The 27,306-nt window shown below is 44.4% G+C and overlaps 1 protein-coding gene across 1 annotated transcript in view; it reads right to left on the bottom strand.

Annotated features, from left to right (window-relative positions):
• AGBL4 (AGBL carboxypeptidase 4) overlaps window positions 1-27,306 on the bottom strand; it is a gene marked incomplete at both ends in the record, with an annotated part of 878,788 nt that overhangs the window by 288,219 nt on the left and 563,263 nt on the right. The window lies entirely within an intron of this gene.

Raw genomic sequence — 27,306 nt, 5'->3', positions numbered from 1 at the left:
TCATTTTGCAGGATGCTGATTTCTCATTATGAGAGAACACAAATCCATTTGACGAGAAATGTTCTCTTCCCATTCTCATTTTGTTTCACAACCTGTGGCCTAAACCTCAGGTGAATTTTCAAATAAGCCAGAGCTCGTCCTTGCAGAGGAACCTCTGAGGGAAACAAACACAGAGTTGGCACCTTTTGTGTTCTTGCCCAGTGCAGCAAGAGAGCACAGGAACACCTTGACAGAAGTGATGTGTGCCCTCCTTCTGCGCGCAAGAAACCAAAAATACTTTGCAGATTTCTGTGAGTTGTGCCACACAGCCTTGCCGGGTTGTTCTTTCCCCCCCTTTCTCAGATGGGGGAACCTGAGGGATAGCTGATAGGAAAGCAGGCCTGTGGAAACTCCCAAAGTGATTTGGGACCTAGATCAAATGAAATCTCCTGTACTTCAAGAACTAGACCACTCTGTGCTCCAAAGCCAACAAACTGATGTTTCATGCAGAGATGGCTGACTTTATACATTTTGCATTTGCCAGACACTTGCCATTCTTGGCAATGAAGAGCTAAATTTATCACTGTCTTCTTTAATATGCCCTGGGAAAGACAGAACCAGAGATGTCCTCCTGCCCAGGTGGCAGCAGCTCCCCGCTGTTAACCTGTCGTGGTGAGGGAAGTCTTGGGACTCTTAATGTAAGAATCAGCAAGCTCCAACTTTATTGATAAGCACCAGACTTTTATACACTACAAGTAATAATGCATATTCTGTAAGTTATACACAACATGTAATAAGTTCATACATATTCTGTAAGCTAAGCAATCTATTGGTTATACTACAACACCAGCTCTTCCTCGATCTTGAGAAATTAGGTTTCTACTTCTCATGTCTCATCCTCGTTACTGTTATCATACTACTGCTACACTCAAGGACACAAGTTCTTGCAGGTGCAGAAACTCAGATTAGCTGGGTTTGGTACTTCCCAGTCCCTCTTTGGTCAGCTAACAAAAGTATGTCAGAGTGACCTCTACCCTGTAACCATTCTTCCACATTAACCCAGCCGCGGAACAGCCCCACCAGAAATCTCTTCCAGCCTGATTTGCTCTCTCCACTGAACAGCAGCCCGAGCAGCTTGCTGTCCACCTGCTTCTCAAGTGCAACCAAGCAGAAGAAAACCACTCTGACAATTTGAAAGGGGACTACAACCAATTTAGAGGGAAATGATTGCACGGAGTCCAGCCCGGCGCCTCGAACGGCGTCACGGAGCGATCCTTCATCACTTAACGTGCTGGGCCTGTCACTCTGCTGATTCCAAATGGGCTCAGGTAAACCAGTTCCACAAGCAGGATTCACTTTAAAACACTTCCACTCCACTCTGCATCACTGGTACTTGTGTGCTTTCAAAGAGTATTTCTACCGTGCTTTTTATTTCTTGAAGCGGATTTATATAGATAAGATGTGGCAAATGCAGCCCCTTTGATGAATAATAATCTTATTTCCTTATGGGAAACAGGAAAAGCTCTGGTATGGATGTAAGCACCAATTTGTTGATCATATCTAGGCCTAGTTCTCCACCTGTAACAGATCTATGCTAGTTAGGTATGGACTAAACAACACTGGGAGATATACTTAGCTAAGACTGATCCTTAAACCTCTGAATTTTCAGATGAGAGAGTCACATTTTTGTTTGGTTGAACACTGTTAACCTAAACATCATTTGCTGTCATGAACTGCATTAAGTATTCATTGACTTTCAGACCCAAACTACAGTTCAGCATTTTCTTAGGTACTTCAGAAAGAAGCTTGGCTGTAGCATTTCATCCTGAAGTGTCTCATGCCACCCACATTAATTTCTTTGCCAAGAATCAAGTCAGTCCACGTCCCTCTGTGCTCCAGGAGACTGCAGGGACTGCCAGAGCAAACCTCACAGGACACTGCCAGAGAAACCCCAGGAAGTCAGTGGAAAGCCAAGCTGAGCTCTGTTGCTTTTGGGACAGTATAAACACCACAGTGGATAAAGCAGCCACAAAACAAATTCAAAAAAAACCAACCAAACAAGCAAAAAAAACCACACAAGCAAACCAAGCATGAACATACACTTGCAGGAAAGTCTTGGGGGGGAGGGAAACAGCCTGCTGTGGTGGGTGCTTTAGGTTAAAAATGATCAAATAACATGACCTAGAATGGATCAGCAGGAAGGGTGGAAAAATCCTTTCTTTAATACCTGTATGGCTACAAGTTACATGGCTAGAAACTTCAAATCCTCCTGCAAGGAAACATCAGAGAGGAGAGGAGAGGAGAGGAGAGGAGAGGAGAGGAGAGGAGAGGAGAGGAGAGGAGAGGAGAGGAGAGGAGAGGAGAGGAGAGGAGAGGAGAGGAGAGGAGAGGAGAGGAGAGGAGAGGAGAGGAGAGGAGAGGAGAGGAGAGGAGAGGAGAGGAGAGGAGAGGAGAGGAGAGGAGAGGAGAGGAGAGGAGAGGAGAGGAGAGGAGAGGAGAGGAGAGGAGAGGAGAGGAGAGGAGAGGAGAGGAGAGGAGAGGAGAGGAGAGGAGAGGAGAGGAGAGGAGAGGAGAGGAGAGGAGAGGAGAGGAGAGGAGAGGAGAGGAGAGGAGAGGAGAGGAGAGGAGAGGAGAGGAGAGGAGAGGAGAGGAGAGGAGAGGAGAGGAGAGGAGAGGAGAGGAGAGGAGAGGAGAGGAGAGGAGAGGAGAGGAGAGGAGAGGAGAGGAGAGGAGAGGAGAGGAGAGGAGAGGAGAGGATCCTCTTCCTCACCCCCATCCCACGGGGGGAGGAATCCAGCCCTGCCCTGACTCCCTGCACGGGGTCAGGCCGTGGATTTGACCTCACTGGAACCAGATGTGCTCCGTGGTGTCCCAGTCCCTCCCAGTTTAACGAGGACATGTCCCAGCAGCTCCCCTCCGGTGCCTTTTGGAAGCTCTGGCTGCAGCTGCAGAGCTCACTCTGCGCTTCACTAAGAGCAAACTGGGCTTTCAATGACATAATTACAGCCCTATATTAAAATGTTATATTTAAATGATCTCATTCTTCATCAGCAAAGGATATCCCTAACCAAAACAAATTCTTCTATATCATTTATTGTATTTAAGATAATTTAATTCATGCTGGAAGGCAGCAAATGAATAAATTCCACAGCACTTTATTTAAATATTTTTGAACAAATCTTGAAAGATGTTTTCATTTAGCTGAAAGCAGACTAATAGCAATTTTTTCCTCTACCACAATAAAAAATATGGGTTTCTTTTTATTGCACTTGTTAAAATAAATGGCATTTTTAATAAAGACTGTCCCCATAACAACATATATGATTTGATCACATTATGAAATAAATGTCATGTGAGATTATACATTTCAAAGCAGACAGTTTATGTTCCTTTAGTTATTAAATTCAATCAGTTTTACTTTTTTTTTTTTTTCCTGAAGGTAGGTATGGTTTTGATTAAAATGTGACCCCAAAAGCAGAATAATTTTAGTGAGAGTTCATTCTCATTTTTTGAAGGTTTATCTACCTTCCCATAGGAACTTAGAAGAAAAAAAAAACCAGAAGTCTTTCAATGGCAGAATTAAAATTTGGTTCCCTTTGACTGGCATTTTTATTCCCAAGAAGACCATGTTACAGCACAGTGCTGAGTGGAAAACTTCAAGCAAACTAACTAGTTACCACGTTTTTAACCCATAAAATGGGTCTGATGTTACAAATGGTCCCAGGATCCATCCCTTGTACAGAAACCCAGCCCTGAGCCACAGCCTGTGCCATCAGACCACCACAGGACCTGCAGGGAATTTTGATTTCCCCGGAAAACACCTGAGAACTATTAGATATGGGGATGCAGGGAACCAACCAGAATGACCCACAGGGCCACATCCATGGCTCATCCAGGCTGGCACTCCCTCCAGGGCTTTGGATTGCCCTCTGGCCAAGAGCAACCCCTGTCTCAGATTATCTCCCTCCTGCCCACCACAACCCACCAGGATGCCCTGGTTGCTGAGGGACAGATTTAGGGTAAAGCCCCTCCTCAGGTCAGGAGCTGGTCCAGCTCTGGGATGGAATTGGGTGCTGGAGTGGTCTGGCCTTTGTCCTCACACCGGTGCCCCCAGCACCTCTCTCACAGGTGCATCCATGGTCAGTGCAGTGGGACACCTGCCTGGAAAGCAGGACAGGAAAACCAGCCTGGTTTCAGTCTGTCCAGAATGCCCCTCGCTAATTTCTGCATCATTTCCCACGTCTAGGAATGCAAAAATCAGAGCCTGGCATCTGCACTGCCCCTGCCCTGCTGGCTGCTGAGGGTGCTCCCACTAATGCCCTGGGCCAGCTGCTGCAGGCAGAGCTATGGGAGGATAAAGAGGGGAGGATGCAGATCAGGAGCAGCAACACCATCAGGAATTCTGCTGGAGAAAAGTTTCTGATCCCTGGCTCGTGTAGAGGTTGGAGGAACTGGTGTGAAGCTGGCTGGGTGAGCAGGAAAGTCAGTGATTGACTTCCTCATCATTCCCAACAGCTCTGAGCAAAAATAATCCTGGGATTAAATTGTTCCACCCGCAGCTGAGCTCTAAGGAAGCTTGGTCTGTGCTTGCTGCTCCTCCCTGTGTCCCTCCAGCAATCCCAACTGCTCTGTGACATTCCCACCAAACTTCCACATTATTGCCCAGTGCCTCACCTGGCAGAGGAGCAGCAGTGCCTGCCCACCCCATCCCTCCACCCAGGGGCAGCTGGGGCAGCAGGGAAGGGGCTGGAAACAGGCAGAAACACCCTGGCAGGCTCCACTGGCAACTGAGGATGGCTGTGGGTAAATCCAGAGTCAGATGTTTTACAGACACTTAACTGATCTCCCAATATCCTGCTAAATCTCTCAGGAAATGCTCAGTAAACCCTACTGCCTGCACACTGGAAGTGACAGTCTTCTGCAATTAAAAATGCCTGGAAATGGCTCCTCTCCTCTGCACAAATAATCCAGACTACAAGCAAATATACAAAATAAAATTGCTTTCTCAGAAGCAGCTGCAGGGCATCTGGAAAAAAGATGTTCAGGAAACCCAAGCAGAAACAGTGACCCAGACTTGATCCTCTGGCAGTTCCTGCCCCACTGTATCCTATTTTCTGGAGCAAACTCTCCTGCTTATCCCTTGAGGAAAATTTGTACTGAACTGCTCTGAAAATGTAAAAAAATGCAAAAAAAAATGCACCTTTACTAGTATCCTTCTGCTCACAAGGGTTTCTTGCTGTGCTGGCGATGGTAGAAATAAAGCCAATTAAAACCAAACTCCAGAAGTCAATCAAATTTTTTGCCCTTCATCCCTTTGTTGTGAGGGAACACTGCCTGCTCTCCTCAAGTTACCTCCCCAAGCAACAATCCCATTTACTTTTTGACCTCTGTAAATGAAAACAAGTTTGGAGCTCTCTTGGTTCAGAGCTGTGACTCCATTTACTTGTGAAATTGTTTATTCAAGCAATTCCCACTCTGTAGCATCAAAGTTTGTTGTTAATAGTTGCAGACCACTAATCTACACGAGGAATATAACAAAGCTTGTGGAAGAATCCCAAATGGACGGGCATGATAAGAGATGGGAGAAAGAGGAAGGAGGCTGGCAAAGCTCCAGGTGCACGATATTTTTGTGCCTGACCTCTTTAATTACTTCTACACCAAGCTGACTGGCAGATGAGCTCCAGAGCTGCTCCAGTGACTACCAAGGACTTTCATTTCTGTCAAAAAGATGAGGCTTCGTTTTTATTCCACAGTAGGGAGGTACCCCCATCCAGAACAATTCACCGCAGCACAAAGAGGAAACGATTTTAAAACTAAAAAAAAAAGAACTTCACAGCCCAGCAAATGTACACATACACCCTTCTGAGTGCCACTGCCAGGGAAATATCTCATTGCTAACAGGACATCAGGGGTTGTGTTGCCACCTCGAGGTCTCAGATGCAGGGAACTGGGATGGGGACCCTGGAATGATGCTCTGGCTGCTGGTTCCAGCCCCTCATCCTAAGGGACCACCGTGGGGACCATGTCTGCAGCCACTGCTCCTGCCTCTGGGAGACCTGTGGCAATGATGTCTGGATAAAGGGTCATTGCTAAATGAAGGTTCTACCACTTCAACCCCCATGTGTTGGTGGGTTGGGTTTTCCCCTCCTCTTTTTTTTATTTTAAGATCTGAACACTTCAAAACAAAAGCAGCAAACTACAACATTTTGATTTTTTCCTCATTTTAGTTGGCGGCTGCATAAAATCAAATATCTATCTGCTGCTGAAATCAGCAAGCTGGGGAGATCCTGACTTCTGAAACTTCTCCCTAAGGAGCTGTGATCTTGACTTTCCTCTCCCAGCTCATCAGGGGCCTGTCTCCTTTCCCCACGTCTTGTTGTGGTCTATCATTGAGAAGGTTTAAAATTCCTCAAAGGTTTTCAGCAAATATCTGTAACTCCCTTCACCCTGGGATTGGAAATTGGAGAGGGAAAAAAGATTTTTCAGCTGCAACTTGTCTCAAATCATGAAGCCAAGACAGAATCCTTCACTAGAATTTGCACTATATACCCTCTATTAAAATTAGCAATATCTGATTTTGGAAGCAAAAAAACTAACAGATCACAATGTAATATGCTATCTTGCCCTTCACAATTGAAAAGATCTTGCAAGAGTGAATAAAATTTCATGAAGGAAAAAAAGTTATCATTATCGTGTACATTTACTGAAGAAAAACATTCAAATGACTGAACTGATGTTACTCTGTTAAATGGCGAGAAAATCTCAGGAGTTTCTAAAGCAGAGCTTGCTCCCAAAATCAGTGAAAACTGCCTGGTTCAGCATTACTGATTTGGGTGAGAAACCTGGGCTTGACTGATGCTCATAATTTTTTTCACTGCAAAGTGGAATGGTTACTGACCCTCCAGGCCGAACTGGAAAAATAATTCTGTATTGCAAACCAGAAAGTATCAAAACCTGAGCCTGAAACTTCATTCTTAACCTGAGATATGGAAGAAAACTGCTGCTGGTGAGAGATCTGCAAGATGGATTAGGAAAAATTTTGCTTTTGGTTTGATGTTCAAATTAGATTACTAATTCACAGAGTCCTTTTACTGTTTAATAAATTCAGATGAAAAGAAAAGATACAAATTCTCGCAGTTCTCTTGCTACTTAATACATTCAGATGAAAAGGAAAGATAGAGCATAATCAACACGTGTTAATTTATGCAGATCTTTCCCTAGCTCCACGTTTTAAAATGTCTTTTTTAGATAAAAGGCCAATAACACTCAGCATTTTTCATCTTCAAAGTGCTTTGAAAATATTAACCAGTGAATTGGCACAGCACAACCATCAGGGCCCAAACAGATTAGCATCCCTGCTTAAAGAGCAATTCCAGGCAGAAAGGTTTTGGGATTTCCTCACTAACCAGCAGCTTATGCCAAGGAGAGGGGCTGGTTAGCAGATTCACAGCTCGAGGTGCAGCACTGGATTACAGCTGGGCTCTCAGTCATACAGCACAGGTGAAAACTTGGTAAGACCATACTACCTGAGGCTTAAAAAATGCAAAAAATGGACAACCTGTAGAAAAAATGTGCATTGTTGGGGGGGAGTGTTTCAGCAGTGCATCCTCTTGTTCAGGAGCAGTGCCAGGAGATAAGAGAGACTGTCACTAAGTGGGGGCTAAATGCAGCTCCTGCACTGGATCCCGCATCGCACACCGGGCTGCCGGCAGCTCCTTGGAGCCGTCCGTGCCCTGCTGCCACAGCTGGTCTGGGAAGGGCACCCCACTCTGCCCTGAGCACAGGGCTGGGCAGCACACCCAGGTGCAGCTCAGCACACCCAGGTGCAGCTCAGCACACCCAGGTGCAGCTCAGCACACCCAGGTGAAGCCCTTGATGTGCTCAGCACAGCCAGGTAAAGCCCTCCATGTGCTCAGTTCACCCAGGTGAAGCTTATCACACTCAGGTGCAGCTCTGGATGCTCTCAGCACACCCAAGTGAAGCTGTGGATGCTCTCAGCACACCCAGGTACAGCTGTGGATGCTCTCAGCACACCCAGGTGAAGCTCTGGATGTCCTCAGCACACTCAGGTGAAGCTGTGGATGAGCTTAGTACACCCAGGTGAAGCTCTGGATGCTCTCAGCAGACCCAGGTGAAGCTCTGGATGCTCTCAGCACACCCAGGTGAAGCTCAGCACACCCAGGTGAAGCTCTGGATGCTCTCAGCACACCCAGGTGAAGCTCTGGATGCTCTCAGCACGCCCAGGTGAAGCTCAGCACACCCAGGTGAAGCTGTGGATGCTCTCAGCACACCCAGGTACAGCTCTGGATGCTCTCAGCATGCCCAGGTGAAGCTCAGCATGCCCTCAGCACGCCCAGGTGAAGCTGTGGATGCCCTCAGCACACCCAGGTGAAGCTCTGGATGCCCTCAGCACACCCAGGTGAAGTTCTGGATGCTCTCAGCACGCCCAGGTGAAGCTCTGGATGCTCTCAGCACGCCCAGGTGAAGCTGTGGATGCTCTCAATGAGTGCCTCTCAGCACACCAAGCTCTGCTCCCTCCCAGCCTCCCCAGAGCACAGATCTGATCCAGATCTCCTGATCAGTGCCAAGGGCTGCGTGGGCAGATGCCTTTCTGTCACAGAGGGCACAAACACATTGCAGGAGGAGTTTCAGCCCTTTGTTTACAAAGATCTCTTTCTAGCTCTCCCACTGGCAGGTCCTTCCTGTCGCCCTGGCTCAACCTGAGCCGCACCACTGGAAAAACTTTCACTACCAGCCCTTTCAACACTTCTCCTTTCAAGCTCATTATTTCCTCCCTGTTCATTATTTCCTGTCTATAACATAAAGGCAGTTTCCTGAAGATCATCAGTGAGGAAACAGGGAAAGGGGTGGGTGGGTGTGCATTAGGTTCACCTCAGCTGCTAAGGGCAGGCAGTGTGAACTGGGAATACTCCACAGAAAGGCAAAGTAACAAAGACACACAAGAGCAGGCCAATGTGAAAATCATAATGATTTATGCAAGGATGTAAGTCACAGCTATAGAGAAGGTTTTTGTCTTTTTGTTTTCTTTCCTTTTTAAAAACAGACAGCACGGGGCAAAGCAAGGAGCCCTAGGTGAAAAAAAGCAAAGCTGAAAACATTCCCAGGCTGTAAGTGGGCCATGTGCAGCACCAAACCTTGCTGTAACATCAGCTCACCAAGGGACTGATTTTTTTAGACCCAGGGTGTTGCTGTGGGCTGTTTTGGGGAGTGCCCCCAGCAGCAGCAGATCTGTACTGGCACTTCCTCCAGTCATTCACAACAAGGCTGGGTGATGCAAGGGGAGGCAGCAGCATCACGATGGGCTGCGGGCCAGGAGGTGAAATGCCACAGCAATGTTCTAGCCCAGGGCCTCTAAGACAAACATCAGAGTGAGAAAGATGAGTTCACCAGAGTTCAGGGCTCAGCCACGCTGCCTGGGCCTGCCCTTCCCCACAGCATCAAACACTGGGGTCTGCCTCCACCTCCAAAACCTCTCCAAACCTCCAGGACACCTCTGAGAACGGTGCCAGGGCTTTGGCAGGTGCTGCACTGAGGGCTCTGAGCCCTGATAACCCTCCCTGCTGGAGGAGCCTCCTCCCTCTGTCTCTTGGCCCTGCCTCCCAAGCAGATGCAGAACCTCTGGCAGGAGGGGTCTGGGATCAAGGATAGGGTTCCCTCCTGTCCCAGTGCTCCACAGCCTACCTGCACAGCTCCACCTGCCCCCCAGCCCCTCTGACAGGAGCAGGCAGACACCAGACCCAAGCACTGGGGCTCTGAAAGAGCTCAGGGCTGAACCAAAGGCTGAATGCCATGTGCCAGCACTGTCTGTAATTATAGCTGCTTCTCACCATGTTTACTAACTGTTTACTCTTCTGAGAGTAAAATGCTCATCTGCTGCACAAAACCAGACCCACCACCAAAAGTATTTAAACACTTTCTGCCTGGCTTACAATGCACTTTATCAAAGGTCTGGGCTATCAAAGGCTGCATACTCCGTGGGAAAAGTAATATCCGGTTTAGCTTTCAAATATTTTGGCTTTATTTATTAAAAATGTGTACAACAAAAGCCTTGCACTGTTGTCATATACAAAAGAGATAACAAATGGCATACACAAAGCAGATAAAAAATGCAAAGGAGTGGAAATCTGTCAGCTATTAATATCAAAAGGCCACACAGAGAATGAAAGGCAGAAAAGTTTTTCTCTCCGTGAGTCAACCAGGTGACTGAGTTTCCCAGGCAGCACAGGAGGGGACAGCCATTCCTTCAGAATGTGCAGGACAGAGGGGTTACCTCAGCTGATTTCTGAGCAAAGTGACACCAGAGCCAGCACAGGGCTGAGGAAAGTCATGTTCAACCCCACAGACAAAACCAGGGGAGCCCCTGCTCCCCACACCAGGCAAATCCACCCCAGCTCACAGCTGGGAGATGTGACCAGAGCAGGGCAAAGCCACAGAGCCACAGCTCCCATCTCCCCAGAGTGGTGCCAGCCCAGGGAGGCAGGGCTGGGCAGATCTCCCCTCCTGGGGAGGCACATCCCAGCTGCACCAGTCTCTTCTGGCTTTGAAAGCTCTAATCTGGTGCAGAAACTTTGAATAGTTCACTGATTTCTGCGCTGTAAAATCCTCACACCCATTGTCAGATGGCATTAGACAGATCAGCTTCTGACTCCTGCCTTGTACACACAAACAGAAATGTCTGTCCCTGACAATTCCAAATGTGCAGAAAAACAGAAATTTCCCCAAACTGCAGTAACTGAACCCTCATGGGGATTTTTTTACAATAAGGGAGAGCTTTGGGCAGAATGGAAGTTTGTTGGGGAAAAAAAATCTTTAAATCTAGGGCTAATCCTTTAGTTTCTAAAAATAAAAATAATACTACTGGAAAAAAAAAAACAAAAAAAACCCCAAAAAAAAACCAAAAAAAACCAAAAAAAAACCCAAAAAAACCCAAAAAAACAAAAAACCAAAAAAAAACCCCAAAAAACAAAAAACAAAACAAAAAAAAAAAAACAAAACAAAAAAAAAAAAAAACAAAAAAAAAAAAACCAAAAAAACCACCCCAAAACAAAAACCAAACCAAAAACCAAACTGGCAACAAACAGATATTTCCTTGAACTAGTATTTCAGGTAGGGTAGAAGAGTGATGTATATAACAGAAGAGATTTTTCCAGTGGACAGGAAACTACATTGGGAGGAAGGAGGAATAGGATTCACAGCTCTGGAAGCAACCAAGGCAACGAGTTTAAGAAATCTTTGCCACACAACTTTTCAGTTTTCAGGTCGCTGGTGAAAGGAAGGCAAGTTCTTTTGTGAAAGGGTTCTGTGAGCTGTGAGCACACAAGCATGGAATAAGCATCACTTTTAGATCATTTTACAGGAAGATAATTTTCCTCTTCATTCAGAAAGATAGATACAACTTTTTTTTCTTTTTTCTTTTTTTTTTTGCCTCATTTCACAGCTAAGCTGGATTTGGAGCTTGAAATTACCCTTCTTTTCTCATTAAAAAAAATCTGATGAGGCCACAAATAATTAGACTTCACCAGGTATCTATGAAAAGTATTTCCTACCATTTGTTCATCTCTATTCCTGTGTAAAGTACTAATGTTTTCACACTTCAGGATCCTTTCAGAGTTAAATTACTTTTGACAACTTATGCTTTTTTGTATTAAGGAAAAGATTGATGTCTGCTGGCTTACATCACTATCATAGATGATTTGGAGGCCTAGATAGAAAATTAAATTATGTTTGTTGGGTTTTTTCCCCTAAACTGATATTAAACTTTCCTTCCTTTGACCTTTTGGACTGGCTTGCCCATGACATCATTTTATTTGCATTCCAGCCAAACATAACACCATGTCAGGTAGGACAAAGTCAGACAAACTCAAAAAAATAGGTAGTTTGGATTTTCAACCGCTGGCAATGACGTCAAGGTTAAGAAGATGTCACTTTTATAGGACTGCACTTGTGTCACAGCTGCTGTGAAAAAAACTGCAGAAGGAGCCAGGCACTGGAACCCTCTCAGCAGAACCATCTATTGACAGAGGAGGCTGATCCAAAGGGATATTTCCATCTTTCTGCTGGGAAAGTTTAAAGATGAATTTCTTTGTATTTGTCTAGAGAGTTTGCTCAGCAAGTTTGCTCAACTTGTTGAAGCACTGAAAGGGGAAGTACACAACAAAACGTGCTCCCATGCAGCAGTGTGAGTTTCGTGGGCAGAAAGGAGGAAGGGAGGATAATGTTGGAGAAACTCAAACTAGAAGCATAGGCTGTTGCATTGAGTCCAACTATTTGGCATTTACAGAGCAATAGTTGCCCTGTGAATTTAGAAATTCAGAAGGGCTGTGTACAAAGTGTCAGTCACAGATAAGTCAATCAGTGCCATACCATGAGAAAGGGAATGTAGAAGCTCATGGCTCTGAGAACCAACATAAAAGGAACTTTAAAAAAATGTTTTTGCTTGCCACTGCTTCCCTGCAACAAAGGTGAATTCTGCATGAGGTATTTGCCATCCTTAGTCACCAATGTAAAGTTCAGTTAGTGAAACTGCAGCCACACAACTCCAGCAGCTAAAGCTTAGGGTGTCCTTTGCTAGCACGAGCATCCCATCCCATGTGCATCACAAGAAGGTTTCTCTCATCTCCCAGGGCACCAGGGGGAAAGCTGAGCACAGGCCCACAGTGTTCACACTCCTCCCAAACCCTTTCCTGCAGTCAGGCCTGCATCACTTTGGTTTCACTGATGGTTACCCCCTTGTCTCTCTCTGTCTCTCCAGGGAGTGACATTTTCATTGTGTGTGCCCTTTTTCTGGTCTGTCAGCTCCCAGTCTCAGCCAAACAGCTGGGTAGCTTCGGCTGGAGTCCAGAATTAACATAAGTTGTTTTTAACCTCACATGGTTCCCCTGTGTGACCTCTGGGCACAAGGATCTGCTATTAAAAAACACCACCATGTGCAAACCACCAGAGTCCTGAGACAGCTGTGCAGAGCCTTGGCCATGGCCTGGTCCTGGGTGGCATCTGGACACTGTCACGAGCAGAATATTATTCTCACCACTTCTGAGCCAAACACACCCTAGGACAGCACCAGAAACAGCTCCAAACCATCTGGGAGTATTTAAATACCATTCAAGTGTTAGTTTTTACCAGTTTAGCACCCACACCCCCTTCCAGTGCCAGACAATCAGGTTTCCTGTCTAAAGGGGGACTGCACTGCATCCTGCCCACTGTCCAAGGTAGGCAGGGCTGCTGCAGGGTGAGGGGCATGAAGTTCACTATTTAAGAGCTTGGCCATGATCACCAAACACAAGCTGCCAGTGATCAGTGGCTGCTCTGCCCTACAGCAGCAAATCCCTCCTCCAAAGCGCTCAGGCACAGCTGTGCCGGAGCTGCGTGGAATTTGCTGATGAAAGGACTTTGAGACTAAAAGTTAGTCTACTTTTCCCAACTTTCCAGCTCTCAAACAGACATTCACCACTTTCTACAAACCCTTGAAAGATCAGGACATCTCTGCCTCAGAGGTGAGACGAGGACTCGGGCACAGCTCCGCAAATGTTGCCTTACATAACTTCCCGAGCCAGAGCACTGAGCACGGTGTGCAGGGGCAGTCTGGGGGATCCAGGTGCTGTGCCACTGGCAGAGGAGGGATTAATGAGTGCTCAGCAATGCAGGGTAGGCTGCTCCTCTTTAATTGCAGGGACCCACAAAGCATGAGTGCTTATTTGCTCGCCTGAGCAACTCCGTCAGCAATTGGTGATGTGGGGAGCGGCACTGCCCCGCACTCGGAGCCCGAGCTCCTGCTTTGGCCATCAGGACACAAAACCTGGGAAAACTACACCCACTCAAGCCTGCGTGCTTGACAGGGCCCCCAAATATTTGTGTTGACTGAGTAATTCAAGAGTTCTAATCCCATGGCTAAATATCAGCTGGCCCTCATCGGTTCTCATTCGGAGAGGGCAGAATGAGAAACCATTAGTTCACTTTTGGCATCCCTACAAACAGCGCGTTCTCCCGGGCAGCAGCCATCCATTCCACCGGTGTTAGCAGAGCAGGTCCTGGTCCAGGACAGGGGTTGCTAAGCAATATGGAAATACAAACAATAAATGAGTAACAGCCACCTGCAAAAGATTACACACAGAGCTGCACCTTGCCACGAAAGCCTGTGTTTGGAGCTTCGTCTCGTTTGGATTCAAATTTGCCGAAATCGAATCTATAAAGAAGGAGCGATTATTGTACAGAAGGTTTTGAGAGATGTAAACACTTCCTTTTCTATTGCTGTGATTCACTTTGGGCTGCTCTCTACTGTTAGGCATTTAAAGCATGCAGCTCTGTGGAACACAATGGCTGGTTTCCTTATTACAGCACGCACTGGAAGCTGCTTAAATATATTTTTCTGTCAACACGTATTTGTGATTCCCATATTTAAGGAGTGACTGCTGCTCTGTGTACACGTGCCATCAGCATGACTGATGTCAGAACGGTGTTTGCACAACTCCACTTCGGCAAAGATTAAAAGCTGCTCCTAAGAAATCCTCTTTACAATGCCCAGCCATGCAAACAGCCCATACTAGGACATCTCACCAAAGAAACTTCCTCTCAAGGCCACCTCGCGCTGCCTGGATCCGCCCTGAGCTTGAGCAACAGGGCTGCTACTGTGCAGAGGGCAGATTCCTTCCCCCTGGGCTTGGTTTGTGACCCGTTGGAAAGGTTCCATGGCCTCTAATAGGAATCCAGAGCCTCCCTGCAGCACATCCCACGCCCAGGGCTGGCCAGGGCCACGGAGAGCAGTGCACCCAACAAGGTCCTCACATGGGCACTTCAGGATTCAACCACGCCTTTGGAATGCCATCCACAGAGCTAGAAAACAAAAGATGCACCCTCCTTCTGTTACCCTTGGACCTGTGAACCAGCACAGCTATGTGATCCTGCATATTGCCACGAAGCTGATTTGGGGTTTTTCTGGTTGCGAGTGAAACAATGGGAAATGAAGGAAAAAAACACCACTTTCTGACAATGGAAAACCAGCAAAACGATTCACTCTAAACTTTGGCATCCAGCTCAGCCACAACAGCACTCAGACTCCTGTTCTGGCCATGTGGGAACCAAAGTGACTCCCCTTCTGTGCACTTCCACAGCAAAACCCTGAAGTAGCTTGACTTTCAGCTCACAGAGAGAGGGTTTAGGCTTGTAGCCACTGTAGAGCAAATGCTCTCACACACAAACACAAAGATATGGTCTGCTAAACTGCAGCAATTTAATGACAAATTTGAACGTTTGTCATCAAAAGATTGTCCTACCTGGGGCAAAATGCTCTTCTCAACTTTTGTACACAGCTGGTGTATTCTTACCCTGTACCCAAAACAAACAACAAAATGTAATTTGCCCGGGTTATTTGGTGGGGTTTTTCTGCTAGGTTTTTTTTTTTTTTTGTTTGGTTTGGCTGTGTGGGGTTTTTGAGGTGTTTGGTTGGTTGGATTTTTTTTTTTTTGGTTGGTTGGTTGGTTGGGTTTTTTTTCTTTTTTAAGTTAAGAAGCTTTCAGCTGGAGTTTCCTCCCTGGCTCAGAGACAGGAGGGCGGCCGCAGAGGACGAGCAGGTAAAACTGCGCAAATCCCAAAGTGGCAACTTCTGTGGGAAGGTGTGTGGTGTTTGGGATGCCGGGGAGTGAGGCAAGGCCAGGCAGTGCTGAGGCAGCAGAGGGAATTAGACTAATCCCAGCTCCCAGGGAGGTGCCAGGTTACGCAGCCGGATGCGGAGCTTAGCGTTCCCTTTCTCAGGAATGCGCTCCCTCCTCGCTCGGCTGCTGGGGAGATTTCACTCCACACTATTGCCTAAGCTCACAATCACTCCGTGCTTAAAGATTAATCTGCACAATAAACACAACAACAGCAAGCAGGATTGGGGGCATCAGGGAGCAACGTGAACATTCGGGTGGTTTTTTTTTTAGGGATATTACGCACGCAGCTCAAGAGTTGGAAAGTTCAAAATGAATCTTGACACGAGTCCTCAAGGCAGGGAAATACAGATGAGTGTGGCATTAGGTACCATCAGCACACCTGAGCTATTCATGTTTAATAAATACAGAGAGAAAAACAATGGTGCAGCTCAGCCTGGTATTGCAACAGTACCATGGGGAAGTGCAGGTACAGTACCCCAGAAATCAGAGCCATCAAAATATCAAAAAATGGCTAAAATATCCAAGTGTCGCTATCTGAAGCTACCCAAGAACCTGGAAAATGCAGCTCCCATTAAATTTATCTTCCAGATGGCTTTCCAGATCCCAGCCTCAAGCTTGTACTGACATTCTCCATTTTATACAAGGCTTTTGATAATTTTCTGATAAAGATCATACAGTGTTATTTTATGACTATTAGAACAGAGGACGTGGGATTGTCTCATCAGTACTTATTTCTGACTCAAGGTGTGATGCTGAACAAATCACCAGCTCCCTATTTCTGAGAACTATCAGTCATTTACTGGAAGGAAAACTAATTTCTCCACTGGGACAACTTGAGGCTTCATTAAATGTTAACCAACAGTTTTAGAATGGGTAAAATTCTACATAAAAGCAAAGGAAGTTTTCATTTACGCATTGGTTAAGGACAGACTCTGGAGAAACAAACTAATGGCACCATACTGGGAGGTAATATCAGCATGATGTGGCAACAGAGAAATATCAGATGGGAAGTAGAGATCCCTCCAGATGACTTTCAGAAGTGGAATAATGGAGGTGAGATTAAGTTTGACAGCAAGTTCCTACAGTGATAGGAAGTCTGCTATACATTAACTCAAAGGAAGGATAACAACCTCAGCAGAGGCATTGATTGCAGCTGAATTATGAGCCCTCAGCATGACAAAGCCATGAAGATATTTCTAGAGAAAGGCATTTCTGGAAAGATAATGTCTCTGTAAAATGTACTGTTACCACCCTAGATAAAGCCCAGCACAAAAGCATCACTGATGGAGAGAGATCAGGCAAGTGCAGGAGACACTGAGCAGGATAACAGCAGATGAATTGGTGAGTGTATCTCCCAAGAAAAATTTAAAAGACAGGTCAGCCTAGCAAAGGTAAAGTGGATATGATCTCTCATAAACTCTTCAGAGCCAGGGGAAAAAAAGCTGCTCAAACTTGGCAGCAACTCAAGAACAAATAAATAGGCTGCTGCTCAAGAGTAAATTCAGACTCAAAGATTGGTGGGGGGAAAAAAATGATCAAGTTTTGGAAAACAAAGTTCTCAGTTTGTCTGCAATTAGCATAGAAAAAGCCAAAGTGGAACAGATGGACCTGTGGAACACTGGGACTTGAGCAGTACAGGACCAATAAGTTCAGTCCCGTGTTACAGGTCCAGCAGCAGGTCCAGGTACTTCCAGTGCTACTGAAGAGTTGAACAGATCTTCTTGGAGAACTTTCCAAAATGAGCAAGGAGACCCTTACATCTCCTAAATTCTTCCTTTCCATAGCAGACTGTAATGTTTACTTTCACTCACCCGAAATATCATCTTATTCCTCCACTAGCCCAAGCCTTCCAATTGAACTGAACTATCTGACACATTCATACAGTTTGATGTGACCTGCAGCAAGGCATTTCAGGCTACAGCTGGAAGGATTATTTCACTATTTATTCCCTCTTTCAAGAAAAACCACATATATGTGGTTTTTACCACGATGTATGAATTCCTGGCTTTATAAGGTGCTGTGCTCTTTTTAATACATCCTTCCCTGGGTTTCATTGTGGATACACCCAGTATCCATAATGCTCCAGACACCACCCACATTTTTTACCATCATCTTTAATACAGAAAATTCATTTGTATCCTTCTACAGGCAAGAAAATGCCAGATGAATTCAGGCAAAGAAGAGATTGTCACATAGCTGGGAGTCAGAGAGGGATTAGCAACAACAGGACTTTCTGTCCTGTGCTCAGGCTCCAATAAGCAGTGCCATGGGATTTGTGGCTCTGCAAGGATGTAGGTCATGCCAGAGGGGACACAGGCAGTCCTGCAGGAGCCTGCAGGCAATTAAAAGCAGTGATGCAGCTGAGCATCACCACAGGCAGTGAAAAGGGACTTCCCCTGAGAGTGGAAATCGCAGACAGGAACGATCTATTCATCTTCCATGTCCCTGACAAGAAGGGATGACTTGGTTGTGAAGCCTTTAAAATGCAATGAGTCACTTCTCAAAAGAGGTCACTGAAATTTTGCCATGAGTCACTTCTCAAAAGAGGTCACCGGTTACTGAAATTTTGCTGAAGTATTTAATACAGAGAAAACCTTTGAATAACAAATATGAATCCCTGTAATCATACCACATCTGATTCTCCCAGCAATTACCTTTGGGGTACCTGACAGTACAAATGGGAGATCCTCACATGTAGAGCAGAGACAATACTGGCCAACAAACCATCCCTCTGCTGAAAAAGTTCCACTAGAGTTGGATTCCCGGACCAGAAAAGAGTTTGTGACCAGAGTAATAAAATAAAAGATCCCAAACTTCTGTGAAACTGTAGTTCTGTGTTGCTCAAGGAAGAGAATGCCATGCAGGCTCCCTGAGCAGTGGGGGCTGCACACAAAGCACCACCCACCCTAAATGCATGCAGCAAACCCTGCAGCTTGGGCAGCTGCTGCAGCTGAGCTGCCCTGGGGAGCGGAGCCAGTGGGACTCTCTGGATCCCACCACAGGTCAGGCATTGATGAGAACCAAATCTCTCACACACAGAGGGTGAGAATCCAGCGAGATCTTGCACCACGGAGGTGAAACCTCTCAGGGACAGGTTCTACCTGAGCTCCCGAACAGGAAATCGGATTAGCCGGGCAAGCAAGGAGACCTCGAGAGCAACTTCTGCACCACCCAGAACCCTGCAAAACATCACCAAGGCCTTGCCCAGAATGTTTAATAATCCTGCAGCACTGGGGTAAGGGCATCAACTGGTTTCTGCCCTCGGTATTACAACATGCACTTAAACTGCTCTGATTGAACTCCTCCCATCATTAAGCCACTAGTTAGTTAAAACCTACCCAGCCCCTCCCAAACCACCTGGGAAAGGGTCACCTTCCACCAGCCCCAGAGAGGGAGGAGGCCCAGACTAGGCAGAACTTTGCCAGTACCTTCTTTCTTGAGGTCATCAGATGAGGGTCATCATTTTAACTAGATCAGCTCAGCAATGATGTCCTGTCCATTCTTTGGAAGCTGGGAGCTCACCAGCAGGTGAGCTTTAAATTGGCAGAGATATTAATTTCAAATCAATAGGAAGCACAAAAATATCAATAGGCATTTAGGAGTGAAACATTAATTACTTTTCAACGGGTGCAGTACACAAATTTTCTGATGCCTTTACAAATAGGAATAAGTCAATAACATGATTTCATAACATTTATAAATGACTAAGTTAATTAACAGGGAATCTTCAGAGAGATGATGAAGGAAATTTAGAAGAACTGTGTCTAGCACAATTCAAAATTCTCAAAGGAAGGAAGCGACTTCTTAGAAGAGATTAATTGTAAGTTTTTTTACTTTACCTTGATAGAATATCTGTTTACATATTTCAGCTGGTTTTGACCTTCAAAATTCTGGCAAGGAACAATTTTCATTAAACCATCTCAGTGGAGGAACTTGGCAGTTCCTCCTCTCATGAGGAAGTTAAGAGAGGATAGTGAGTACTTAGCAGGAATGGTCAAACAAAATGTGTGTAAGTCCTACCCAAAGCTGCCTTTAATTTATCATAGCAGACACAGCAAGGGCTGATGCACAGCAAGCTCTTCTGTCAGGTCAGATTCCTTCTTGGGACTTGGCTGGAGGCTCCAGAGTGAAGTAATTCCACGAAAGTTGAAGTTTCTCCCTAAGGATCCCCTACCCAGTTCTGAGGACATACCACAACATAAGGGTGATGACTTTTCCCCATCTTTTGGCAATTCAAAGGAATCTTCATCCAAGGAAACCCTGCAGGTATCCTGAAGGCACATTGCACAGGAGTAAAATGGCTCTGGCTTCCCTTTCTTCCAAGTTCCACTTCTTCAGTGTCCTATTTTCTGTGAAACTCTGCTCACCTGCTGCCCTTCACAGCCCTGTTGGGCCCTGCCTGGCCCAGCTGTGAGTACAGGAGTAAGCAGCTGGAAAGCAGGAGGAACCTGCTCTGTCTCCTCACTGGCATGTGAGTGCTACAGAATCAAAGAGGAAAGTGGAGCAGAGATAAACACTCATTTGAAGATCAGCACTTCCAGGACAGAGCTATACTTAGTAATAGAGTAAAAATACACTGGGACATCAATTGGTTAAGTACCAAATTATATCAGGGTTCTTTTTCTTCAAAATTAAATTAAGGTTGGCCCACAAAATGGAATTAGTATTGTATATCACATTTTAATACAAAGTGACGTGTCCTAAACCACCAGATTGTATCACATTAACTAAACCAAACACTCCTATAGAAGGAATTTCCATAAAACCCAAATGAGTTTGGGTAGTCATAAAGGAAAAGCATTTCAAAACTGAGTCAGTCATGACCCAGAAAATCTGTGGTGGAAGGAGAGTGAAGGCACTCAGTCTACTGAGGTGTTTGTGAGCAGCAGAAATACTGGGGGAAGATATTAACACAGGCAAATTAAGAGCTAGGAATAAGAAGTTAATCCAGAAAGACTCACAGAGAAATAAGGCACAAGCTGAGCAGCGAGGGCAGCACTAAGCACTGGAATAAACCACTCAAGAAAAAGATGGATTTCACACTTTGATGGACTCTCAAGAATGCTTGATTTTCTGAACAGCATTGCTGTGGTCCAGCCAAGGTTTCTTTTCAAGGGAGCAGCTGAGGGAAGTTTTGTGATGTGTTCTGCAGGGAGCCACAGCAGCTCATGGAATAGCCCAGCAGCCACCACAGCTAAAAACAGCCTTATCAAGAACCACACTTAGATCATAGAATTGGAAATGGCTCTCTCTTCCCCACTTCACCAGGTGGCTGTTCTCACACAGCAGCTGGGAAAAGGAAGTAACAGAGGGCAGATTAAAGCCATAGATCAGAATAAACCTGTCAAGGTGCTCAATATTTTCCAGCACTCACCTGGGCACTGCCATTAGGTGGGAAACTTCCAGGTCACTAACCCTCTGCAAAAGCAGGGGAACCTCTGAGAAATGAATGTTTTTAAGAGATACTGCTGAAAGATTTACTTATTCCATGTTACCACTTAAAGACCTCCATGTGAGAATGAAATTTTCTTTGCTACAATCTAGGCATTGACAAGCCAGGGGGGAAAAAAATAAAAAACCAACAAGAAAAATGCTGCTGTGTGAAGTCCCTGAATGGCAAAGTCTGCCTTACAGTGACAGCAGCACTACCAGATCTCCCAAGGAAATGCTCTAGTTCTGTGTCAGTCACCCCCAGGAACAACAAGCAGGTATTTCACTTCAGAGCCCTGCTGACTATTTGCAAGGCAGGAATCATGAACCTCTCCTGCCTTGTCCCTCTGAGGCAAGCACAGAGGACAGACTCCCATTTGCAGAAGGAACAGCATGGAAAAAGATCAGGAAAACAGGCAGGGCTGGGGACCATCAGGAACATTATCAAGTTGTGGATTTACATGGCACAGGCAGATTTAGACAGAATAATGGCACATCACACCTGTACACACACAGCTGTGTATGTGCAATAGAGAGAGGTCCCTGGCTGCACAAGAAAATCCTGATTTTGCCACTTCTTAAAGGTTAAATTCTGGGAGCTATAAGAGTGATTGGATTTTTTTAATTAATAAAACTTTTCACTGATTCAAACCTTAAATGCCAGTGAAACTGCTTGGGATTTTGCTGTTTGGGTACTGACTTCACCTCAATTGCACAAACTCTGTGGGAAAGAGGCAAAGGCCTACATGGCCCTTCCACCACCTCTTCTTTGCCTTCCTGCACCACCAGACTGGGATGCTCCTCCACATCAGGCTGGAAAAGTGAATCTCAGTGACTCTGTAAGCCCAGGAAAGCCACAGAGTGGAAGTTGCCCATATCCACCCATGTGGCAATAAACAACTTTTCTTGGTTGAGCTGCATTAGGGGACAATACCTAAAGAAAAGGCAACCCTCAAGGGTGTCCTTCCCAATCCTAGCAAGGAGGGTGGCTCCTTGCATTGTCCTCCATCCCACAATAACACCTTCAGCCTTGTTTAACCCCAAAAGGCACACCCTTGGTTGCTTATTCCTGCAAGGATCTACAGCAAAAACCACAACTTGGTCCTGGAAGATGAAAGTGTCCTTGCAAATGCAAAGAAAACCAATGAGTGTCAAAGAATTTTAATATACAGTGCAGGAAAAGAAAGCAAAATCCTACTTTACAAAGTTTTAGTTTTTCATAAGCTAAGACTCTTAAAGAAATGAAAACACAGAACATTAGCTTGAAGACAATGCTTCCACCTATCCACCTTCCATCCTACACATTTTGAGAATTATTCTCTAAAGATACTTCCATAAATCCTGCAAAAGACTCCGTAAGGAAAGGTAAAATCATAGTTCATCTGGCTCACAAATACAGAATGTCCAAATGGACTACTTTCAAGTATCAGTGGCTTAATACCCCAACTGAAACATGGAGAAAGATGTCTCCCAGAATGCTACTCAGTTAATTACAAGAAAAATGAGAAACACATGAAAGTACATTCTTTTCAAAACTAAACTACAATTCAGTAAGATTTAAATAAACATTTGGGCTGACATTAAAGATATATTTGAGTATAAAGGATATGAAGCTCCCATAAAAGCTTTTTCATCTGTCTCCTGTGGAAGGGGCTGGTAGCAGTGTGATATGGCACTACCAAGGCACATTCCCCCTGCTGCTGTCCCAGGACATCATTCACATTCAGCAGGGTGAACACCAAAGGGTGTTCACAGCCAATTCCTCTGATGATCAGCCTATCCCATGAAACCTGCACCCCTCTCCTCTCCAAAAGCATGAAAGCTCAGGCCAACTATAAAGGATACACAAGGATACCAACACACATCATTTCTTATCTTCTATTTCACAGAACTTTTAGCAATTGTTATATTACAATAAAAGCTAAATCACCCCCAGCCTATGCCTCTCCTGGGTTGTTCAGGAAATTTTCTGTGACTCTTTAATTTCAAATCACTAAAGACCAAAATTCAGCATGACAGTAGGTAGCCTGATGCAATAAACATATATATTCATAAAGACTTCAGTTCCATTAAGGCTTTATTATCAATAAACAAGGAACATAAAGTTGATATTCTGCTAAATGTGGAGGAAACAATTTCCTTTGTAGGAAGAAGTTTTCTAGCCAGAAGGCAGCACAGAAAAAATCCTTTATGTTCAGTTTCTTCCTCCCCTCTCAGACTCACTTTCACCTTTGTTCTGATCCAGCCATAATGCAACTTCATGTGATGCTCTAAGTGAGGTATTTTCCTCTTTATGGTAAACAAATGATCTCACAACCACAGGACCATGATTTCACTGCCTGACAAGAGGGTATCTGACACACGGAATGAAAGTTATTGTTCAAACATAAACAGGAGAAATAATTGCAAAAGTAAAACAGATGAACAACCACATAAATTAATTCCTTCTTGAATCACTGCTCCTGTTGTCTCAGTCCAAATGATTCTCTTTCCCTATTTAGGAACCCTGAGGGGATGAAAAAATATCCAAGACGGTGAAATTAAAAATTAGCTATTGAGCATGAAACATGCAATGATTGCACTTCATAACGCTTTTATTGCCTCGGTGTTCTATGAATCACTTCAGAGTTCCACACTGTTATGATGAAAAAAATGACACCAATAAAGTCTGAGCAATTGATGTTATGACTTCATCAATCCGAGACTAAAGGCACACACAGAATGACAAATATTTTCAAGAGTACAGAGAAAGCAACCAGCTCATTCTGAGGAGGCACAAGTTGTGTCTTTGTCTCTTTCAGAAGAGAATTCTCATGTCAGAAAGATGGAATATGGAAATAATCCTCAGTACAGTTCCATGTGACATAACCTTGCTTTCCCTTTCTGAAACCAGCCAGATTTGGTGTTCCCAAGAGCTATGAACACAGCTAATACACAGTGAAGCTACAGCTAATACACAATGTTTCCAATTCACACAATTCTCTGAGCTCCTGCATCAAGATTGTATCATTTTAACAATGACCTGCACTTAGCCTTAATTTTTAAAAGTCAATAGATTCTGGAAGTGTGAAGTAGAATTATCTTTACAATTTCAGTAAATCCGGAAAAGTTCAATTTATTGCTACTTAAAACTTCCAAGAGGACAATAATCTCTGCTTAAGACAACAAAGCAGCCATCACAGTAATCTCTCAGATACAACATCAAAGGTAAGGTGCAAAGAAGTGACCTCCCACAGGGAGAATGCACCTGCTTTTGACAGCCAACAACAGCTAACCAATGCAACCTTGAATTCCTGCTTAGAGTTCAACTTTGACATAGGTATTTACTTTTTTTTGAAAAACCCTCCCATCTCTATAAAGCATCAGTAAATCCAAACCTGTTCTGGAACCGCAGAAACGAACATATTTTTCCCCTCTCTAATAAATACTAGTTTTCTTTTTTTAATTGAGTGGCTAGATTTCCTGACTCACGTATTAAAAGTCCCTGGTAGGATTCTTTCCTTTAACACAACAGCTCACATCCCTTATAAAATCACTAATAGAAAATAAAGCCCTTTTTGTTAACTCTAATCTTGCTTCTTTGCAAGTGTGCCAGAGGCACTTTAATATGGATCAGATCATGAATATCACAAATTACTGCAGCAATGTGTGGCAACAGAAGATCAGATTATTCATATAACAGCAATACCTCCTTCCTGCTTTGATTAAAAAAAGAGCAAACTGTCACTTCCTCTTAAATCCATGTCTTTGTGATCCTTACAAATCCAGGTTTACAGTATGAGGTAATGGCACAGCGCAAACCTTAGAATGACAAACGAGGGGTATTACAGGGTGTAATAATATCTACTTCATTTTCTGTCAAAACCCTCTCCTGTCTCTCATGATGTACAGGTAAGAAGTTACCCTAGAGCAGGAAAAAGTTAGTAGGGACTATTTTCTATAAAGTTTCCTATGGTAGATTCACAGCAGACACAATATGAACAAAGCAAACTATGTACGGGCAGGCACAATTATGGAAAAATTAATGTACCAACAAGAACAGCCCTGGCCATAAACGCAGTGCAGGAAAATGAAATGAAACTCACAGTTAATTTATACATCAGTTTTGCAATGCAGAAAAGCACACCCCATTAAAGTTCCTATTTTTCTTGGGTATTGCTGGAACACGGAACCTATTTCCCTACTTCAAACAGACACACTAGGAAACAATTGTACAACCTTGATACCGGCTCATGGGGAGGGAAAGACAAAAGTAATGACCACATACAAGTATCAAATGTTACTCACACACCCATTACTCCCTGCAGAGCCCCCAGCATGCTGCCATACAACCACAGTCTGCAGAAATGACTTGTTATTAGCAAAAAAACTTATTTCCAGTATCCAAAGATTTCGTCCCAGCTGTAATACAATGAAGACGTGCTTTCTCTTTAATATGTCCTACTCCTTTAACAAGACTCAACAAAGTTTCGAGTGGCACATTAAACACCACTTGCCCAGTCCAATGGACACATTTCTTAGCCCCCATTGACACTAAGTTTCAAAGGGAAATGAACTTTTTGTGCCACCCAAATACCCCTGTTGAACTCAAATGAAAACTAACCTGGGCTGATGAAATCTCCAGGGAAAACTTAGTGAAGCCTTCCAAGATACCGTGCCCAAGGAGAACATTTAAATTCTTCAGCAAAATGCAGTATTAACATCTGATGGGACGAGTACATCAAGGAGAAGCCTTAGAAAGGTGATGCTGGTTTTGCAGAAGGAATTAACACCTCTGATTTTTGGGGCCAGGCTGGAGTCCTAACTCTAATTAAATTCTAAGCTGCTTTTTCCAGGTTTCATAAAATAGGCTTATCTTCTAAGGTACAGCTTGATCTTCTCATTAAAGAACACGTTACAATGGAAACACATTAGTACTAAAGCCATAAAAGACTGAGGAAATTATGGCATTTTCCCCAAAATAGTGGGTTGCCTTAGTATCACTTAAAAAAAAATAAACCCTCTACATTCACAAGTCTGCTTGAAAAGGGGAAACTCGCTGTTTAAATGTTTTTTTCAATGTTATCTCTATTTGTTCATTTTTATTAATAAAAGGATACATGCACTGACATTTTAAACACTAATCTGCTATTTAGCATCCCAAATTAGGAAACATAAACATTTCTGCACTTCATTAAACACTACCTAAGAACACTTTTGATATTAGCAGGAGACAAGGGAGGCTGTTCAAAGAAACTTCGGGGCACACATGAGGCCCTGGAAAAACACACTCCTGCTCTTTCCACCCATGGGCTCCATCCCATGGGAAGCAGCTGTTGAGAAAGGAACCCTGGAAATCAGTGGGATCTGACACACCTGCTTAGGCACACTGTGGGGTTAAGGGAAGGGACAGGAATGCAGGTGCACCAGTGGTGAAAATTTGGTGTTCCTGTTTGGCAGCACAGCACGAGGTTGGTGCAAGGCAACCATGAAAGTGGACTTTAGAAAGCATAAAGCAAACACTCAGTTACGAGTTAAGACATTAATTACATACAGGTGAAGCACAGGGAGAAAAAACCTGTTGTTCATCTCATCCCTTCCAAGAGAGGCAGGGCAGGTCTAGCACACCTCCTCCTCCCTTCCCCTTTTTTTCTTCCACCCACCCAGCCCTTTAAAGAATTATGTATCATTTAGGTTGGAAAATACCTTTAAGATCATCAAGTCCAGGTATTCACCCAGCACTGCCAATCCCACCACTAAACCATGTCCCCATGTGCCACATCTTTACCTTTTATCACTTAAATACTTCCAGGCATGGCGAGTTCGCCTCAGCAGCCTGTTCCTTTCCACATTATCTACATTTACAGGACACTGAAAAAGGCTTCACCTCAGGGTGAACCAGTGCTACAGGAAGGTGATAAGAAATGGGAAGTTTTTCAAGACTACAGGAAACAGAATTGCAGTGGTAGAAAAGAAACAAATGCTGACACTCGGGAACAGGGAGGCTGAAAGGCAGACAATCACAGTTGTGAGCACAGAATAAATGGAAGGTTAAGTGAGATCACAAACCCTCAAAATTCATCAGTCCAGACCTCAAGTTATCTCTTAATCCTTCATGAAAAGAGAATATTTTGCTTCACTTACAGACAATAACATATAGTTCAGATGACAAATTATTTCTAAAAACTTTGCATCGCAAGTCTAACTTCAATGTAGAAAATTATTTTTATTTGTAATTAAAATTTGTGCT

The sequence above is a fragment of the Fringilla coelebs genome (genome assembly GCF_963513975.1).
Source record: "Fringilla coelebs genome assembly, chromosome: 9".
Lineage (NCBI taxonomy): Eukaryota > Metazoa > Chordata > Aves > Passeriformes > Fringillidae > Fringilla > Fringilla coelebs.
Note: the sequence above shows the minus strand (reverse complement) of the source record. Positions and strands in the feature narration are given on the sequence as shown.